Genomic DNA, 16,445 nt, shown 5'->3' with positions numbered 1-16,445 from the left:
TAGGAACCGGTTCCAATTCCAATTTCAATTCTGATTCTATGGGATTTGGGCAAGTACTTGGACCCGTCCACCCCTAGCTATAGCTTTTTACCTGATGGTAAGCATCTAATTATCACATATTGAAATTTTTCCCTTTTAACGTTAAACTAATATCTAAAAATGTACTTTTATTTCTTTCGTAAAATAGAATAAAATGTTTTATGGGAATTTAGTAGAATGTTTGATTTAAAGTTTTATTAAAACTCTTTGCTACTAATATTTGATTAACTGTTTTTACCAATCAATTTTAGATTTAAAGTATGATTGGAAGCTAAAACATGAAAAAGAAATTATTTTCTTTATGTTTTTTTTCGTGATTTTTAATTTTGTAAATGGGAGAATTATAAGACCGAATCAATAATATTATTGATTTACATGTATCCTGGATGATCTATTTTGGAAAATTAAATAAATAAATATAATAAAGTCAGTAAGTCACATAGAAAAATCAAACCTTCTCACAGAGTGCCATATTTTAGCAATTCAATGCTCAAATATTATATGAAATGCATGTTTGAATATTAAAATATTTAGAAATAACTGAAATTTTATATTGTATTTAATAGTTGTATATTGTTTTCATATTAAGATCCGTTTTTTTTTCTTTTTAAATATAAAATGTCAAACTCATAAAATAAAATATAACACATTTTTATAAAAACGAAAATGGGTGTTTAATATAACACAACTAAAACGACTTTTCATGTTGCAAAGGGCACACTTCCTGACTTCCATTGTATAAAGAAAATAGTGTCTTTAATATTAAAAAAAGTTGTTCCAACTCATTTATTTAATTGTAACTCTTTGCTCACGAATGGAGTCCTAAATTTTGTGATTAATTGCTTAAACATCTTGAGGAAAGTATTAATTAACACAACAAAACTCAAAACTTCCATTCAGTATGCAACACCTTCATCTTTCTTAATACAACATTATTATATTAAATATATACCATGCCATTATTATTTTTATTTTTTATGACCGGAGGTATCTGGGTTAACTTACGCACACCTCAACTAATCTCTCAGAACCTTAGAACTACCGATCGGATAAAAACTCTAGTAACTATCCCAATTAGCATCCAAAAAGATATTCGAACTTAAAATCTTTTGAATAATACATCTAAGAGTTCATATCAAATCATTCGATTATCCAAAGATAATTAATATCGTTAACAAAACAAGTTTGCCTTTAATTTTTGTCATGAAATGGAAATCAAAGGCCGTCACAAATGAAATAATGGAAGTGGGGGCAGGGAACCAAAAGAACAATTTATTCTTTTGTCTACATTGAAATAAATAGAAAAAAGAAATCAATTTTAATGTTAGGGGACAAAAGAACACACTGTAGATAAGGGAAAGGCAAGCTCAAACGTGGGGGCATTTTTGTTCAAAGCCCCAGACAAAAACTCAAGCACCCACAAACACTTCCTCGTTTTATTCACTTTACCTTTTTTTTTTTTTTTGCTTTTCCTTTCAACTTCTCTTTTATGTTGAATGAAAGAAAGCCGAGTCACATGCATACTCCCTTCATTATTATTCATCAAATAAAGCATCATAGACCAACCAATAAACATACCTAAAAATAGCTACGAGTGTTTTCTTGAACCTGTCTGGGAATCATCCTCAAACAAGGCTGCTAATATAGCAGCCGTACCCAAGTAGATATATTTTGTTTTGACCCCCCACTTGAATTTTTGAGTTTCTTTCATCTAGAATCTGTTTACTTCGTTAAAAGAAACATAAGAATTATGTAAAACACATATATTTACTTAAAATAACCCAACTCTTATTCAGTCAAGGTCGACCACAATTTCTTAAGAAAGAAATAGATATAATTTCACTAATTAAAAGGAAAATGAGAGGATCTATCCATTCTTTTGTACGGAAGGATCTTAATCATAGAAGAGAGAGCTCATAATGTTAGGAGATCGTGCAATAAAAAACATACATTCAAAATTAATAACATAGAAATAAAATCATACCACACAAAGAGATACGATATTTACTTATTTTGGTATAACTTGCTTACATCCACAAGTGAGAGAAATCTACTATAATTTCATAGATATGATATACAAAAATATATAACATCGTAAACTGGATACATAATTAATAGAGCGGAAACAATCCGGTACATAATCAACATAACATAAATAATCTTAGTTTATAAGATATTCTACCAATTGTGTTTAATAACTCTTACATCAAATATTTTATGTTCTCATATTATCTCATATGAATTGGTTTTCACATTTATATTTATAGATAGTATATGAGACATTATATTTTTAATAAGATTCATATTTCAGTTTTTAATAAAACTTTTATAATTCTATTACTATTTACAATTTTATTCTTTATTAAACTGTTTTTTGTATAACATACATTTTTATATGAAAACAAATAGCAAAGTGAACCACAATATCCCATCGTGTAGGCCTTGAGAATAAAATAGAGGCATTATGGGTTGGCAACTATGACTATATAGGTATCTAGTGCAATGGCTTCTCAAACATATTCAGGGGCTATAACCTTAACCATCTTGGCATTAATGTTAATTAGAAGATAAAAGGAATTTTAGCAAGTGGGAATGGAAAAAAGGGTTGTTATCCAAGTGATATAGCAGATCGGGCCAGAAATTTGTCATGTCGAAATCATTCCTGACACAGAAATCTTTTGAGTTCAATAATTGGAATAGAGAATGATTTAGATGCACTTTTAAGAGTAAGGGAAACATGAAATGAGGGTTCTTCACTTGTCATCATCCATTAATGTTGCCTTGCTGCTCTCCAATCTCCATCACAATGCTTATAAATTGACATCCAGTCCAGTTGCTGAAAAAGGATTACTTCACTTCAAATCGAACCTCTTAGTTTTCTTAAAATGGCAAATTCTTATCACTTTTGATTATACAAATTATTAATTTTTCTTTTTAATTATTGGTTAAGAACGATAAGTTTGAGTCTTTACTGTTTAACTAAGTTTTTTCAATGAGATATTTATTCATCATGATATTGAATCAAAAGTCTTTTAAGTTTGAAGATAGATTGTATAATAGGGATAAAATTCGTTTAGGAAAAAGAGAATGTCGATACATAGCCCTGCTTAATAGTGATAATACTTAATTGAACTAAAAAAACACACACATACAATGAAAACTAAGAAACTTGTCAAATTTAAAATTTTGATAATTTATGTGCTTAAAAAAGAAAGGAAGGTATTATGGTAAATCTCTTGGGGTTGTAAATATCTCTTTTACTGTTTTGCGAGTTTTTTTTTTGTTTTGTTTTGTTTTTGGTCAGCATGAAAACTTATTTTTATCAATTTGTGTTGGTGGGCAGTGGGCTTAGATTTTAAAAGAGAAAGAAAGAAAAGAATGGGTATGCTTTACCTGAAAAATCCGGAAGGGAAAGTTGGGCCAAGCTCAAAAGCAAATTGGGCCCTGACCCGGTACCATTTGGATAAGTGTAAGGGTTAAGCCCTGAATTTATTTATTATTTATCGATTCGTTAATTTCTTTTTAAAAAATTCGTTAGATTTGGAAATGAGGTTTTCAAATTTCATCATAAATTCAACAACTTCAATATTATTTCATACTTTTTAGATTTTCATTTCTCACCCAAAACATTATCAAAATATGTCACCACCTAAACAAATTTCAAAAAGCAATAATAACACCCTAAAATGTTAATACCCTAAATTCGGCCTTGTGACTATTGATGCAGGTTGAAAGTGGCATTGTGACATCCTATGTTAATAACAGAGAGCCAATTTTTATAGATGAGGCGGAAAGAAGAACGAGAAAATGGTCTCGTAACATCTTGTTTTAACAACGGAAAGTCAATTCTATAAAATGATGGAGAAAGAAAGAAAGAAAAAAAGTTTAATTAGTATGTTCATAAAAATTGAAAAAGTTGATAAACAAACGAAGATATCAACATTCCTTTCTATTAGCAAATTTAAATAAAAAAAATTTAATAAATAAGGTTGATGGCTAATTATTCTATTAATGAGATATTTATTATTCAACAAACTTACAAGAGTTAAATAAAATAATATGACATGTATTTATTATTTAGTTTAGATGCAACTGGTTTAAAATTTAAAATTATAAGTTTTTAGACGATTTCTAATTACATTAAATCAAAAGCAGAGGAAAAAAAATGCCTTTTATTATCTTATTTCTAACAAATTCTTGATAAGAACCAACCAGGCTACCACACGCGATCAGGGGTTACACTCTAATGACATGGCATAAAACAATAGCCTAATGACGAAGCAACAGTGCAGCCTACCGCACCGAATCTAGCAAAAATACGTTTCTGAAAACTAAAAAATTCTGTTAAGCGAAAGTAAAAAAGTTTAAAAAAAAAAAAAAAAAAAAAAGGAAAACGCTGCGCAGTGGAAGTAGTGAGCAGAGCCATAGCAAGAGGAGCGTCCGAGCCCTAGGGTTTTAGCAATTTCCAATTATCCTCGCCAAGGTCTCTTCAATTACAGATTTTAAATTAGGGTTTGATTTAATTTTTTTTTTTTCTTGAATGTTTTTAATAGTTTTTTAACATACAGAGAAAATCATGGCGGAGGATACTGGAATCGGCAGCAGGCGTCTCTACTCCCTTCTGGTCCCATGCTAAAAACGACCCCGTTCTGATTACGGTAACTTCGTATTTTTTTCAGAAAAAAATTCAATTCTTTAGTTTATTTTTGTGGAAGTGCGATGATTCTTAATTTGTTTGATTCTATGGAGACTACTTTTTTATTTTATTTTGAAAATAAGAAAGTGATTGGGGACAATAATAAAAATTAACTTTTCTCAGGCAGTCGAAATATGTCTCAAGATTTTATTTATTTTATTTTAAATTTTGCTTCTACTTTAGAGTTTTGTACACTGCATTTTGTGTAATGATGGTAATCAAAGTTACAGAGAGGTTAATGATATATTATTAGTATTTTCCTTTTTTATCATCAATCAGAATTGTTTCTTTACATAAATTGCTAGGCAGTTAGAGATGTTGCGATTTAGTAACTTCTTTTTATAGTCAATATTTAAATATCTCCCCATCCTGGGGAACTTTTTCCATTTTCAGCTCAAACTCCATTGAAATGAAAGTGAGTTATGTAGGTGGCGAAATGGGAACTCTTTATTATGTGATGTTTGGAGTATGAATGTGTGATAGTTGTGCCTATTGCTGTAGTTCACTAATGTCTTTGATTCTTAACAACATGTGCAGATCTTCCCCAGTCTGGGATGTCTTCACGTCATGAGAGGCATGGTTATTTATCACGAGATGATGATCGTGTGAGCACGTCTGTAAAGGATACAAGAACTATTGGATCAGCATATGATCGATATCTCCAAGTGCGGTATCTTCTTCAACCTTGAAATTGCATTGTTTTCACTGCCTTGGCATAACATGTTTTTTGTTTGCAAAATGATCAATGTAATTGATTTTGAAGCAATATCCTTCTTTTCCTTCTGGAGAAGCCAGTGCATTAGGAGAGCTAGGTCAGGAAGGGGTGTTAGTGGGGGAATGGCTGGTATTCCAGTTGCTGTGGTGTGAGCGTCGTCCTGGAATCATTGGTCGAGATATGGTGTCAAACGGTCCGTGGGATTTAGATGATCGTCTCCCAGGAGACCATGGCTAGGCCAGCCGTGAAACTTACCTCTACCTCCTGATGCTTCCAACACTCTGTATGTTGAGGGACTTCCTCCACACCACAAGAGAGAAGTAGCTCGTATCCTTTTTGAACATTCGCACTGAGAATGACAGTGATCTTGTTTTTTCTATTTCATGCTATTCTACTAATATTGCTATGATTAGTTGTTTTTATTCCTTTACCTCACTGTTCAGATATTTTTCGACCTTTTGTGGGATATAAAGAAGTGAGACTTGTGAGCAAAGAATCCAAACAGGTAAGTGGACAGTATCCTATTGCGAGTCCTATCAATAACGATCTTTGTAGCTCCAGAATGTTTCAGTTTATGTTCCACCTATTAATCATTTGCTCATTTGGTTTCCTTATCATGTTTTGCAAATAAGTTGTTGGAAGTCTGATGCTTTTTCCATACTAAAGCCATGGTTCATAACAATGCAGCGTGGTGGAGACCCTCTTATTCTTTGTTTGTTGATTTTGCAAGTCCAGCCTGTGCAGCCACTGCTATGAGTGCCTTGCAAGGTGATTATTCATTCTCTCATGAATCTTGACAGTTATCTGTGCTACTCAAATCTGATATTTAAATTTGGAAATGGAGATAATTAAGTGGGCATCAAATGCCATCTGCTGCCTTTCTTTCCATATCTGTTATGACTTACTATTTTGCAAGGCATCATAAGTCTTAAAAGGGTGTAATATCTCTAATTGCTGGACTATATTCATTGTCTGACATATATACCCACATCATGAGTCTTAATTTTTAGAGTTTGCTGACTTTACTGTTGGATTTATGCAGTTATAAGATGGACGAAGATGATTCTGATTCTAGATACTTGCGACTACAGTTTCTCGGTTCCCAGGCCCAAGGTCTAGTTCTGGAACTCGTGGCGGAGGTGAATAGTCCCTTGGTGGAGATTCCTTGGTTAAACATTAGGGGTACACATATAATTTATCTATCAGTTGCCTTGTGGTAGTATGCCCGTTGTGGTTAAACTTCTCTGAAACTTAATTTAAATAGCTGAATCCTTCCGCCCCACCCAAATTATGAGCATTGAGTGCACAAATATTTAGAGATGAGGCTGAGAGAATTTACAGTTTAACATGTTATTTAAGCATCTGAATCCTCAGATGGATTGCAGAAACTGACCATGATTGTTGTAAATTAGTTGTTGGTAAAAAAACTTTGACCATTTGAGATTGACAATTAATATAGCATATTTATTCTCATGTTTGGGATCGTTGAATGATTTTCATTTGTTTCCCGTCATACTATTTTATAACTTTTCTTGTGGCATACGCCACAAAATACGCTGCTGTGAATAAGATTAAGAGCAATTTACAGGCTGAGTAGCTAATGGCAACTGGGGCTGGCATGAATTTATTTCACTTTTGAAATTTTTGACCCCTTCATGGATGGGAAGCTAATCATTTGGGGAATCAAAATGTATGATTTTGTTTATTAATAACACTGTGGTGGGCTCATTGGTTTCTAGAATGTTTATAACACTACAGTGTTTCAAGACTTGAGACTCTGTTGGCGGTCCTCAACAGTTGGTTCAAGACTTGGAGCAGCATGGAGACTGGGGAATTGCATTTTCTTTTTTCTGTACCTAAAATTTTGAGTAAACTTCAGTAAAGCTTCTGCTTCTTGAAGGGGTACAAAGCTGTGGCCCAATTGGTGATTGGATGGTGTAACACAAATCCTTACAGGAAAATTTGGGGATTCAGAGATGGTAAATAACTGTTTACTTAGATAAATTTTGGCAGAACAAATGGGGAACGAGATTTGATAACTTGATTGACAATGAAAGTTTATATCATCACATCAAACTATCAATTTTTGCATGGCATCTTCAAAAGCATATACCTAACAAGATGAATTAATCATTTCATTTCATGTTAGATTAGTTCTAGACTTAAACACAAACAATATTAATTAAATCCAAACCTTATATTATATAATTAAATATTGAATTAGTCTTAGATCTGCCTTATCTAATGGTAGAAATATGAACCGACAGCCGACATGCCCTACCACCCAATCATCAACATCTATCATCTTCAATACGTAAGATTTTTTTTTTTTTTTTTTTTTTTTAAATTATCTCTTCACTCAGAGCATTCCAACAGTAACAAACAAGAGAGAAAATAAAAGTCTCAAGGCTCTTTTACCTTTTGCGTCGGTGATTAGTTGATAATATATTTATTAACGTAGTTGACTAATGAGTAATAGACTATATAGTATATATTCAATTATTTTGTTATTTAACGGATCCACCAATGTATTTTTATATATAGTTTATATATTTTTATGTTTGTAGTTTCTAGACATGTTACTTTATAGTTTATCATTAGTCTAGCTAGTAATTAATTAATCTGTCATAATTATTAATTACTTAAACTAAAATACAACAATACTTCTGAGAGCTACCTTTTTCGACCTAAGCATTCTTTAATTTGGTTTAATGTGCATAATCCATTTTGAAAGGTATTTTGGCTGTGAAAGAAGTAAAGATACGTCCTCTCTTATATAATTAACTAATTATATTTGTATTTGTTTATAGTTTTAGACTAGAACCATACGAACTAAAGCTAAGATCTGTTAATTAGGTCCACCTTTGAGTCAACAAGAGATTAATTATGCATCGCTTGTTATTGTTTTAATTAAAAGATATATATATTTTTTTTTTGGTATCGGATGACCAATTAGCTTTCTTTTACAATTAACTATTAAATTAATTGTGTAACTGACTCTAATTAAATATATACATGCAAGTTTGACTAATTTATTAAAAATCACAATTGTCTTTTTCTGCGGATAAGATAGAGCTACCTGACAATATGTACTAAATGTATTATTATTAAACTACCATTATCACCTGACAATAATGTTTCTAATGTTTATATAATCCACTTAATAATTATGTATTACGCAACTTTTATATCTTCTAGAAAATATCAAGTTGTCGGTAATATTATTGATCTCTAACAATCACCGGACTTCCAATATTCCAATATTCTTTCGATTAATCTGCGAGTTTTTCCGGTAAAAGAAGATTAAATTTAGAGAGTTGTCATTATCGAGAATGGCAATGGGCCTGAAACTGCCACGTTGAAGAACACCCCATGCAACTGTGCTCAGTCCGTCAATCATGACCTTCTTTACACATTCTTATAATCCTTTGAAGCTTATATGTTCACCCACCTGTTTTCTTTTCAATTATTAGTTAACCTGGAGTAGCAGTCAAAACGTACGTGTTTTAATTCACCGGTCTGTGTTAAAAGAGACGAGATTGCGTCTGTTTATTTTGTCTTCACGTACTCTTTTGTACTTAAATGACACTACTTTATAATTAATTATTAGTTGAAGAATAATACATTTGGTACTAACAGATGGGTACTAATCGTGTATAATTAATAAATATGGTACTATAGCATAGATATATACTATGCTTAATTAGTACACATTAGTATCCATCGTTATTACCCATAGCATCACCCTACTTGAAATAGTTTTGCTCAACAATACAGGCGTACATGAGATGAGATGACTTCCGTTACCTGTAAATTAATTATTGCTTAATTTTAAGGAATGAATTAATTAATAGCGGCTGGCTTTAACTTTTTATAATTTGATCATTATCTAATTTTCTATATGGGATCAAGCACTATAGTGCATGCAGATTGCAGAGACTAACGAACCGAACCTATTCTAGAATCTAGAGTTTGAAAGTGTCTGCTTTATTACAATATTAATTAATTGTTAAGAAAATTAAAATTTGAGTGATTTATCTTACCATATGTGTTCTATTTAATTGACTAATCAATCTAATTTTATATTATTAAGCATAAGTATGGGGTTTAATTACTTGACAATCATTTGATGATTTATATGTACATAATCGTAAGATCTTAAATATATATCATGTGTTTGCAATAAAATTATGGAAAAATCTATTACTTTTTTGAAGGAATTTACTTGCAGCAGTAAAATGTAGAGAAGAAAGTTTGGCCGCTTGGTCCCATAATTTTCCCAATTAAGGCAAAAATTCCTAAAAGTTAGGCAATTAAATTCATGTTTCAAAGCTGATCCTCATTAATATTTATGAACATATCATTTTACAAAGACTTTCCATTTCTCTTTGAAATTATGAAATTACTTAGCCCAAATAAATCCAAATACCTCTTCAAATAAAGTCAAGTTCAGACATGATCTTCAATGATTTAGGGTTAAATTTGTTGTAATTAAGTCAAATTTTACCATTATAGTTATGGGGAAAAGGTAAAAAAAAAATTCTATATAAGAGGGGAGAGGCTTCGTTGAGAGCACAAGCAAAAGCAACAACCCATTTAATATTTGGTAGTGAAAATGGGGAGTTCAATGGCCTCTCTTTTGGCCACTCTTTTAGTTTTACAATCTCTCTTACTCTACCTTTTGATCCTCAGCTGCCGACGTTTACTCTTCTCCTCCACCACCACCATTTTACAAGTCTCCCCACCGCCGCCAGTTTACGCTTCTCCCCCACCACCGCCAGTTTACGCTTCTCCCCCACCACCGCCAGTTTACGCTTCTCCCCCACCACCACCAGTTTAAGTCTCCCCCACCACGCCATTTTACGCTTCTCCCCCACACCACCAGTTTACGCTTCTCCCCCACCACCCAGTTTACAAGTCTCCCCCACCACCACGTTTACGCTTCTCCCCCACCCCCCCAGTTTACAATTCTCCCCCACCACCGGATTACATCCTTCCCCACCACCTTTACAAGTCTCCTCCTCCACCGTGAACAAGTCCCCACGACCACCAACACCCAAGAAGCCCTACAAGTACAAGTCCCCACCACCTCCTCCCCGAGTCCACAAGTCTCCACCACCACCAACCAAAAGCCCTATAAATACAGTCTCCACCGCCACCAGTTTACAAGTCCCCACCGCCTCCCATTACGTCTATTCATGTCCCCCTCCTTCTCACAACTACTAGATAGTAGCTTTAAAGCATGCTTTTCAGGTAAAGTATCGTCAAACGTTAATAAATGTTTGAAATTAATTTCACAAAAAACGCTTCTGCTACCTGGAAGCTGCATGCATTCCATCCACATTGGGTAATATTAATATGTTGAAGCGTTTGTTTTACTAATGTAATTTAAATATGACGTTTTGCAGGAAGCACGGAAACAGTATCCAATCCATGCAGTTGAAGTGTTTCTCTTGAAGAGCTCTACAGAGTGAAAGAAGAGCGGGTTCCGCGTTTGGTTTATCTTATTATAATTACGTGGTTAGAGAATATACAATAATATAATAATGGATATGATGAAAGAAAGAAAACAGGCTTATCTTTTCATGGATTCATAGTTTTGTATTTGCTGCTCTGCTGTCTGCCTTGTTTGGCCTGCGATCGAATTTTACGTCTATGTATTTCACAGGTTGATGATATATATGAATATGATAAAATAAATACATTCTCATTGAATTCGTGCTCCACAACGTTGATTTATTATGTTTTTAAGGGACGTAACATTGTACACGTGGAATATTACAATTTTAAATATGAAAATGTTGCTCTTACAATATTGAGATTTTCAGCACATTACACCGACAGTACAGTACTACATTAATTAGGTTTCTTAGTTAGACATGTTTCAGATATCTTGACCTATAATAACATGGAATTTTATATGTGATTTTCTCATGTATATAATCCAAATTCGAACCTAAAAACTGTACCAAGAAAAAAAAAAAAAAAAAAATTCATGTGTGGAACATAAAATTCCGACCTAAGAATAAAAAAAGAAAACATTACATGAAAGAAAGGAGGCCTATTGTTTATCCATATAAGCAAGGTCAATAATTATAATAATTATAAAAATAATGCTATGTTTACCACTTAATCATATAATCAGACAAATTTTTTTATACAATTAATGTAAAATGACTATTCTATCCTATTTTTTTGTCCGATTGTATGTTTAGTTGTATGACTCAGTTGTAAGCATAACATTATTCTAATTATATTATTCTGATATTACATGATGAAAGTATCAACATGTTGACAGGGTATGCATAATTGTAAATTAAATGAAGAAATTTTCATGTTAATTTATAGTGGTTCAAATACTTAAAGCGAATCCTACATCTACTGTTATTTTAATATTCTCTGACTATTTTTCTGATATTGCCTGTAAGGCGTACAAAAATAGAAAAATATTTTATTTACAGAGAAAAAATAATGGTTGAAACTCTCGTTTGTGTTGAGCTCTCATATATTCCTCCCATTCTTTTGTGAAGATAGGTGCTCATTTATATCTTTTATGTATAATGAGTGTTTTTGCAAGTTGTCTTGATACGTAGAGATCACTCATTAATCATTATCTTAAAATGAGATGATATTGATATAAAATATCTCTTTGAGACGGTTTGGGTTTTGATAGCTAATAGCACTTTGTCTTTGAGTGTTTGTTAAGCTCTAATTAGTAGTGCTGACATCAATGCATATTTTTTACACAATATTTTCGAACTAATTATAAGATGTAATGATGTGTTGTGTTGGTGGCTTCTCATTTCTTAAAAGTCTTTCAAAAGATAAGAGAGGATGATAGTGCTTGGGCCTTGGAGTATGAGTTGGAAAATTTGTTTTCCTTAAATTTTGTCATGTACCTAACAATTTGAGACAAATATATTGACTCGTTTAGTGTGGCTGCTTCTTTTAGGGGTTTAAAATTAAAGCTGATACCCAATTGATTGGATTGTATTAATTACACAAATTCCTTTAACCAGGAATAACAAACCAGTGTATATATGCAATGACGCCTCCTCTCCCTCCCCCGCGCCCTTCTTTTTTAATATCCTTATTTTTTAAAATTTTAATTGAAGAAAAATTAAACTTGAGAATAGTAGTATTAGATAACTGTATTATCATTGTTTAATTATGAACATTTGACAAAACTAATACTGGGATTGAATTGATGGAAAATGAAAATTCTGTGTGTCGTAGTGTGGTATCACATCAAGCTTCTAATCGTCACATCGCATGGCATCTTCAAAAGAATATGTCTAAGATCGAAGATGCATGCCCCATGTTCAATTAGGTGAGATTTAGACTTAAAATAATTGTAAAATAAACGGACGATGTGCTTAATTTTTTAACATAAAAATTATTTGACATCTACCTAAATTTCAGGAATCCCACTTCCAGTTTAATTATTTTGTCTACTATAGAAAAAATATTAACCGACATGCCCTACCACCCATTGTTCAACATCCGTCAGCTCTAAACTATAAGAACAAAAATTTAATATATAAACTAATCGGGATAATTACGTGGACGTCCCTATGATTTTAGAAATTGGCACAGATCAAAAATTATTTTGCTTCTACTTTAGAGTTTTGTACCTCTGCATTGTTGTGTAAATGATGGTAATCAAAGTTACCGAGGAGGTTAATGATATTATTAATAGTATTTTATCATCAATCATAATTGTTTCTTTACATAAATTGTTAGGCAGTTAGAGATGTTGCGATTTATTAACTTCTTTTTATAGTCAATATTTAAATATTATCCTCCATCCTGGGGAACTTTTTCTAATGAAAAATATACATTCGAAATTAATAACATAGTAATAAAATCATACCACACAAAGAGACACGATATTTACTTATTTTGACATAACTTACTTGCATCCACAGGTGAGAAAAATCTACTATAATTTCATAAATATGATATACAAAAGTATACAATATTGTAAATCCGATACATAATTAATAGAGCGGAAACAATCCGGTACATAACCAACATAACATAAATAATCTTAGTTTCTAAGATATTCTACCAATTGTGTTTAATAACTCTTACATCAAATACTTTATGTTCTCATATTATCTCATATGAATTGGTTTTCACCTCTATATTTATAAGTAATATATGAGACATTATATTTTTAATAAAATTCATATTTCACTTCTTAATAGAACTTTTATAATTCTATTACTATTTACAATTTTATTCTTTATTAAACAGTTTTTTGTATAACATACAATTTTATATGAAAGCAAATAGAAAAGCGAACCATAATATCCCAACACGTATGCCTTGGGAATAAAGTAGACACATTATGGGTTGGCTACTATGACTACATAGGCAATGGCTTGGATGATCAAAGGTTTCTCAAACATCTTGGTGTTAATGTTAATTAGAAGATAAAAAGGAATTTTAGCAAGTGGGAATGGAAAAAAGGGTTGTTATCAGAGTGATATAGCAGATTGGGCCAAAAATTTGTCATGTCGAAATCATTCCTGACACAGAAATCTTTTGAGTTCAATAATTGGAATAGAGAATGATTTAGATGCACTTTTAAGAGTATGGGGGTGTAAATAATCTCTTTTATGTTTGCGATTTTTTTTTATTTTTTGTTTTGGTTTTGTCAGCATGAAAACTTATTTTTATCAATTTGTGTTGGTGGGTCATGGGCTGAGAGTTTTTAAAAGAAAGAAAGAAAAATGGTATGCTTACCTGAAAAATCCGGAAGGGAAAGTTGGGCCAAGCTCAAAGCATTGGGTGGGCCCTGACCCGGTACCCGTTTGGATAAGTGTAAGGGTTAAGCCCTGATTTATTTATTATTTATCGATTCGTTAATTTCTTTTTTAAAAAATTCGTTAGATTTGGAAATGGTTTTCAAATTCCTCATAAATTCAACAACTTCAATATTATTTCATACTTTTTATATTTTCTTTCTCACCCAAAACCTTATCAAAATTTGTTACGACCCAACAATTTCAAAAAGCATAATAACCCTAAATGTTAATACCCTAACATTCGGCTTTGTGACTATTGATGCAGGTTGAAAGTGGCCTTGTGACACCTATGTTAGTAACAGAAAGCCAATTTTATAGATGAGGTGCGAAAGAGAACGAGAAAATGGTCTCGCAACACTTGTTTTAAACAACGGAAAGTCAATTCTATAAAATGATGGAGAAAGAAAGAAGGAAAAAAGTTTAATTAGTAATGTTCATAAAAATTGAAAAAGTTGATAAACAAACGAAGATATCAACTATTCCTTTCTATTAGCAAATTTAAATAAAAAAATTATAAAATAAGGTTGATGGCTAATTATTCCATATTAATGAGATATTTATTATTCAACAAACTTACAAGAGTTAAAATAAATAATATGACATGTATTTATTATTTAGCTTTAGATGCAACTGGTTTTAAAATTTAAAATTTAAGTTTTTAGACGATTTCTAATTACATTAAATATCAAAGCAGAGGAAAAAAAATTGCCTTTTTATTTATTTCTAACAAAATTCTTTGATAAGAACCAACAGCTACCACACGCGATCAGGGGTTAACACTCTAATGACATGGCATAAACATAGCCTAATGACGAAGCAACATGCAGCCTACCGCACCGAATCTAGCAAAAATACGGTTTCTGAAACTAAAAATTCTGTTAAGTCGAAAGTAAAAAAGTTTAAAAAAAAAAAAAAAAAAAAAAAAAGGAAAAACGCTGCGCAGTGGAAGTAGTGACAGAACCATAGCAAGAGGAGCGTCCCGAGCCCTAGGTTTTAGCAATTTCCAATTATCCTCGCCAGGTCCTTCAATTACAGATTTTAAATTAGGGTTTGATTATAATTTTTTTTTTTTCTTGAATGTTTTTAATAGTTTTTTACATACAAGAAAATCATGGCGGAGGATACTGGAATCGGCAGCAGGGTCCTCTACTCCCTTCTGTCCCATGCTAAAACGCCCCGTTTCTGATTACGGTAACTTCGTATTATTTTCAGAAAAAAATCAATTCTTTAGTTTTATTTTTGTGGAAGTGCGATGATTCTTTAATTTGTTTGATTCCTATGGAGACTAACGTTTTTTATTTTATTTTGAAAATAATGAAAGTGATTGGGGACAATAATAAAATTAACTTTTCTCAGGCAGTCGTAAATATGTCTCAAGATTTTATTTTATTTTATTTTTTAATTTTGCTTCTACTTTAAGTTTTGTACCACTGCATTGTTGTGTAAATGATGTAATCAAAGTTACAGAGTAGGTTAATGATGATATTATTCGTATTTTCCTTTTTAGTCATCAATCAGAATTGTTCTTTACATAAATTGCTAGGCATTAGAGATGTTTGCGATTAGTAACTTCTTTTTATAGTCAATATTTAAATATCATCCTCCACCTGGGGAACTTTTTCCATTTTTCAGCTCAAACTCCATTGAAATGAAAGTGAGTTATGTAGGTGGCGAAATGGGAACTCTTATTATGTGATGTTTGGAGTATGATGTGGTGATAGTTGTTGCCTATGCTGATAGTTCACTAATGTCTTTTGATTCTTAACAACATTGCAGATCTTCCCCAGTCTGGGATGTCTTCACGTCATGAGAGGCATGGTATTTATCACGAGATGATGATCGTGGTGAGCACGTTCTGTAAAGGATACAAGAACTATTGGATCAGCATAGATCGATATCTCCAGAGTGCGGTATCTTCTTCAACCTTGAATTGCATTTTTTCACTGCCTTGGCATAACATGTTTTTTGTTTGCAAAAATGATCATGTAATTGATTTTGAAGCAATATCCTTCTTTTTCCTTCTGGAGAAGCCATGCATTAGGAGGAGCTAGGTCAGGTAAGGGTGTTAGTGGGGGAATGGCTGGTATTCCATTTGCTGATGTGTGAGCGTCGTCCTGGAATCATGGTCAGAGATATACTGGTGCAAACGGTCCCGTGGGATTTAGATGACGTCTCCCAGTGG

General features: G+C 32.1%; 1 pseudogene; it reads left to right on the top strand.

Moving 5' to 3' along the window:
- Window positions 1–3,417: 3,417 nt before the first annotated feature.
- LOC116143352 lies at window positions 3,418–16,369 on the top strand (annotated as a pseudogene).
- The last annotated feature ends 76 nt before the right edge of the window (window positions 16,370–16,445 follow it).

Source organism: Pistacia vera, unplaced genomic scaffold, assembly GCF_008641045.1.
Source record: "Pistacia vera cultivar Batoury unplaced genomic scaffold, PisVer_v2 Contig43, whole genome shotgun sequence".
NCBI lineage: Eukaryota > Viridiplantae > Streptophyta > Magnoliopsida > Sapindales > Anacardiaceae > Pistacia > Pistacia vera.
This window is presented reverse-complemented; position numbering and strand designations above follow the sequence as displayed.